Source organism: Pinus tabuliformis, chromosome 3_1 (genome assembly GCF_031772625.1).
Source record: "Pinus tabuliformis cultivar Carrire ecotype Pingquan chromosome 3_1, CPIR1, whole genome shotgun sequence".
Classification (NCBI taxonomy): Eukaryota; Viridiplantae; Streptophyta; class Pinopsida; order Pinales; family Pinaceae; genus Pinus; species Pinus tabuliformis.
The window spans coordinates 615,804,660-615,810,599 of record NC_142301.1 but is presented as its reverse complement, the minus strand read 5'-3'; the positions used below and the strand labels follow the sequence as shown (position 1 = coordinate 615,810,599).

Genomic DNA, 5,940 nt, shown 5'->3' with positions numbered 1-5,940 from the left:
TACATTTGTGCTATATTAAGTGACTAATACTAATTATAGTAGGAATAAAAAATAATAAATTTTCATTGATTATGTTTTTATACGAAAAATATTATACGGATTAATTAAAAATAAAATCTGCATAAAATAATTCTATGGGTAAAGTTGCCCGTCAAATTTAACCCCTGACCACTATCACTCTGGTGTCACTCTGTTGTTACCGCTTTAGTAAATTCAATAGATAAGGGACACGTGGTTCTAGAAAATTCAATCAATAGATGACACGTGTAACACCGAAATTTCTAGAGGAATCGCGTCGAATGGCGAATCGATAAACGAATAAATAACGACGGAATTAACATTCTCTAACTTACATTGATTTATCGGTCCGACATAGCTGTTCGAGCTCAATCCAACCAGATCTTTCAGAATTCTGTCGTTTGATGACCGGCCGTGGTAACATTGCCATCTACGTTTTCTGAGGTGAGCATTTCCGAGCAAAATACAAGATATCTTTTGGCTTCAATTTTGCAGGAAAACATCAGCTAATGTAATGTTTAGGCTCTGTTCTGCAAGTGAAATACTCCATCAGATTTGAAATCGGGAGATAAGTTTTACGAGTTGATTTTTTCCAAGTTCTAGGTTTAGTGGTAATATGCAACTGAATTTGTTGGTGACTCCCATAGCTTACCACCATACCAGCCCTGTGTTGTGTTCTGTTAAACGTGTATGAAATTCTAACTTATTTGGTGGTTGTGGATAGATGCATTGTTTTGTTTATGATTTTTTTTCCCAATTTAGGGTACATAATCTTGCCTGGGATTTGGGTTACATAGTCTTGGAGCTACCAAGCCTGGTACATAGTCTTGTGTGGGATTGGAGCGAAGCCTAGGGTACATGGTCTTGACTGGGATTAGAGTGTCCAAACCTCCGCACTTAAGGGTTGAACCACATACTTGGACTGTACCACGTACTCGACTTTTTGTTTATGAATTTATGAATGTACTGCAATAGATATTGGCAAATCATTAAACAAACAAAATGACAAATCATTAAACAAAACAAAAGAGGTTTTCCACTTGATTATGTCCTCTAAGGGGTTTGAACATGGATCTCATTTCTGAGAACCTAAGATTGTGCTTGGCCATCAGTATACGCAAATTTCCTACCCCTTACCTACACCTGCAATTGGGGTATTGTGCATGAGCTCTTGATCTAGTTTGTAGCTCATTACAATCTTCTTTCAGGGCAATCCGATATGCCAATATTGCATGAGCCCTTGCTCTTACATCTAACTTATTACAATCCCTTGTCAAGACAATCAATCAGATATGCCAACACTGCATGAGCTCTTGTTCTTATATCTGGCTTATTACAATCTCTTGAAGCAATCCAATATGCTAACACTGAGTAGTTAGAGAATCTAAAACAAACATTTATAAGAGAGTGACCATCAGTATTACTTGCTAAACGCCAGTAGATTTGTGAGGTAAACATACTTGTAAACAGATTTCGTATCCATGACCAGATATTCTTATGAAGGATGCGTCTCCAGAAAACATGCCCAACATGCGTTAAGTTCCCACAATAGCTGCAATATTAGGGTTTGTTAATCTGTTTTCTGGACCCTGCCTTTATTTGGTAGAGTCATGTACAAAATGAACCAGTTAAGGTGCCCCGTTTTTAAGGAATCCTGGATATCCTGAATAGTTTGCACATTTTGTGCTATGTTATGTTTGTCAATGATTGAAAAACCACCTTCAATTAGGTTTGCTTTCGATAGAAACATTGAGGATCATCTTCTCGATCAAATCTTGTATAATGTGCAAGACTAAGCCTACCTTACGGCGTTCAACTCTGATCGTGCCTTAATAAAACATCTTTGTGGGGAAATCACCGTTGTACACTATGATCCTTTAGAGCCTTTCAGGATTTTAGACTCTTTCAAAATGTTTGTATTTATATCGGGGCCTACCTTCTAAAGAGTGGTTGTTACTGGCGGAGTCACAGATAAGTCTTTCCCTCATTGCACAGTCCAGTTGAGACCATCTGGCGTTTATTCTGGAGCTGCAGATCTACATGTGCCACAATGGGGATTTCATTTGGATTACCTGGAGATGCATATTTTTCAGTGATGTCCACTGGATTGGTGATGACTACTCATTTGAACTACTTCATTTTAGAGGGTTTGGCACTGCATACAAGTTATAGACTCTGTATGTATTGTGGAAACTTTGCTGTAAAGTACCGATTTGGTTTCCTCTGTTCTTCTCCTCTTTACAGAGAGAGGCCAAATTTTTCTTGTATATTGAGACAGGTGCTCCAGAGTTCCAGTTTTAGTCCTGTTGATTCTGGAACAGAGCAATAAGCCCAATCTTAGTCTAGTCTTCTCTTCTTTAAAGACACTAAAAATATCCAAATTAAATTATAATAATAATATAATTTTAAGGTCAAGGCCTATTTAGATGTCAATTATTTGAATAATTATAGGAATGGGCCTATTTAGATGTCAATTATTTGAATAATTATAGGAATGATATAATTTTAAGGCCAAGGCCAAATTAACAGATGAAACCTTTGTTTATGGGATAAGAGATGACATCTGTGCAATGATAATTTGACTGTGTAGTCTATGCAGGTGTACATACTTTACCCTCACTAGACTCAAACTAGGCCAAGCCCTAGTCAGACACCAAATTAATGGACGAAATCCCAATCACCTATACACAATGATAATTTGAGTTTATGCTAGTGTACATACCCTACCCCCACTAAACTCACTACCCCACTAGACTCACACTTGTGATCTCGAAAGACAGAACACATGTTCTTAATTGATAGGTCTACTCTATAGAGTAGTTGTCACTCCTGGATAGCATGAGAGTTCTTTGCCCCTGGTTATATCTTTCCTGAGAAACAAAATTTGTTCTAGACTCAAACTTGTGTTCTCGAAGGACAGAACATATGTCCTTAATTGATAGGTCCACTCTATAGAGTAGCTGCCACTCCTTGATAGTATGAGAGTTCTTTGCTCCTGGTTATATCTTTCCTGAGAAACCAAATTTGTTCTAGGTACCGTCTTGTGTCTAAACTTGCAAATATGTCTTGGGGTTTTAGTCTTTGAATTTAAATTTCAAAGTGCGCATATAGTGAGAATTAATGCAGTGGATCATTATCGGTTCAAACTAACGTATTGGGATTTTGCTTAACAAATGCTGTAAACTTTATGAGATGGAAATAATAGCAAAATTTCTATGTGCAAGCAAGAACACATACTAAACAATTTGTAGACTTGGATTGCAGGTCATTGGAGATATTCATTGGTTGTTAACGAAAAAAGAAAAGTCTCATTTTTTTGTGTTCTGAACTGAAGCCCTAGAGTATGTGGATAACTGCAGAGTTTCTTTGTAAGAATATCCTGAAAAAGTTCTATCCAAGAAATGCTGGTAAAATGAAATTAAATCCTTGTGGTTCTTGAAAATGTCAAATTAGATCTCCCAGTTGCGGAGTTAATATCTTTGCACAATTTTGGAGCCTTACTACATTCATATTGCATGTCTGTATTGCAGAATGGCTCATCCAGCAGAACCAGCCAACAAAGGGGTATTTCAAGCCCAGTTCAAAATATCATGTGAAAGAACCGCATGTGAACGGAAAGGAAGCCAGTATATCTGAGAAGGAAAGCACAGGGCAGCTGGCTGTGGCCTTTAGTAAGCCGCCTATGCCTCCCCTGTTTGGTCCCTTATTTGTCTTCTCTATTCTGGAGATGCTACTTCATACAGAGAAGAAAAACGAATGATTTTCTACCCTTCTATTTGACTGCAATGGCCCCAAATGCAGCCAACATAAATAATGTATATAGAGTTCAGCTTCTTGCGTAGATATTGATGAGGAACACCTTATTAATTTCTATATAAATCTGTATCTTCTTGAGGGGAGGAACTTGCTTGCTAATGAATATTCTAGTCACAGAAACAAACATTGCAATGGGGTTGTCTTTCTAAGTATTGAGTTTAGAGCGAGACGTTGCAAAGGTACTGTCGTTTGCCTGGCTATTATTAGATTTTAAATAGAAAACTCGTCCGCTAAATCCTGAAGAAATGAAGGCAACTGATGAGAAGGGAGCATTTTGTTTGATTGTAATCTTTACAAGAAAGGATTGAGTAATTTGCTGCTTGGATTATTTGAAATTCTGCAATTTTATATATGCGAAGCATTTTCGTGTCAACGTGATGGCATTTTAACATGCCATTAGGGAGAGCCTTGCGCTTTATGGTTTGCAGCTTTGTCTCGATGGCATTTAAATGCCTCTTTGAAAGTGCTGATTTATAAATGTACCTTGCATACATTAGTTTCAATAATAAAAAAAAAAACAATGATAACTACAGAATTGTAAAGAAGAATAATGTGAAGAGGGTTAAAACTTTAACGCAGAAGCGCTAGGGTAGCTAGGATAGACAGAGTCGTTGGGTTACAAACATGCCCATGCATTTGGTGTGGCCCTCTAGTTTTGCAATTTAAGTTCTGTAAAGCTATCACAGGTGATAGCTATTACCATCAAAAGAGAAAGGTCACTTTGGGAGGAAGAGCTTTAGGATCCTAATGCTGGACCTAGTCTCCCAAAGAGTTCACATAAACTTAAAAAAGTACAAATCTTCCACATTTTGGCAGAAAGTATCTTGAACAACTGGTTGACACTTTATCTTGTGAAGAGGTTGAGTTGAATGAGCCTCTTTGACAACTATTTATGAGGAATTTTTGGTGATTGTGGAAATCCTGTATCTTTATATGATATAGGTATTTCCTCTGTTCACCATGGCTGAGTTTGGCAATGTGAAAAATGAGGCAGCGATGCGAGGCCAAATTTCCAGAAAATCAGAACATGTATATTCATTGAAAAGTAAAAATATTTTTCATTAAAAAAATTCAAAAAAAATAAAATAATGAAATCAATTCTATATTTTAGATAACTTAATTCTATATGCCAATATAATGAAAAGTAAATATATAAGCATGTGCTGGAATAAATATATAAGCACCTGGTGAAATAGGAAAGTACAAAAAAAATTCCCCTCTATTTGAGTTCACATTATATTGATAGTTAATTAATATTATACATTTTATACATTTGTATTTTTATCAACTTCACATTGAATTTTGAGTTCACATTATATTGATAGTTAATTAATATTATACATTTTATACATTTGTATTTTTATCAACTTCATATTGAATTTTTATGAACTTCAAATTTTTCTACTTTAGTTGATTAATGTTACATATGTGATACATTTGTACTTTTATGGTTTTATTTTTATCTATTTAATTTATTAATATTATATGTGTAACATAGTCCATAAGGTGTAGAATAAATAATGATAGGGTGCTCTATTATGACACTCATGGTGAAAAGGTTATTGGTTCGAAACTTTGTGGGTAAAAATTTAGTCATAGTCTAGGCTAGGCTAGGTGATTTTGTTGGCTTAAATGTCCCTGAAAACACAATGGAAAATAAATAAATCAAAAGACAAACATATTCAACAAATAGAACACAAGATATACCCAATAAACCCCAACTCTAAGGAAAATCTGGACACTTTGTGGCTTTTATTATCTTCAATAAAAGGGTAATCTTTAGAAAATTTACAGTAAGGTAAAATTTCCCTTTCACCGTAGGAAAACAGTTGATCATCTTCCAAGATAAATTGATCTTCCTTTTCACATTTGATCTTCAAAATGACTACATAGATTGGTCTATCTACTCCTTGTATAGATGTGAAGCTCTCTCTCTGCGCACACGTGCACGCAAAAAAACTCAGTTAATGTTGTTTAAGTTAGCAACTTGACTCTCACTTGATCTCTTTCTCTTGTTTGTTGAAACTCTATGATTTATTGAAACCCTAGTCTCTCCCTTTGTTGAGTTGACACACTACTTGTGCTCTTTAAACTGGCCACTTGCCC

The 5,940-nt window shown here is 35.7% G+C and overlaps 1 long non-coding RNA gene across 2 annotated transcripts; it reads left to right on the top strand.

Annotated features, from left to right (window-relative positions):
* Positions 1-308: 308 nt before the first annotated feature.
* Positions 309-3,851, top strand: LOC149188506 (uncharacterized). 2 transcript variants are annotated; one of them, XR_016255816.1, is made up of 3 exons: positions 309-462; positions 3,283-3,425; positions 3,549-3,851. It is a non-coding gene; the product is annotated as an uncharacterized LOC149188506 (long non-coding RNA). The 2 variants fall into 2 exon arrangements; XR_016255817.1 differs by having other exon boundaries at positions 323-462; positions 3,270-3,425.
* The last annotated feature ends 2,089 nt before the right edge of the window (positions 3,852-5,940 follow it).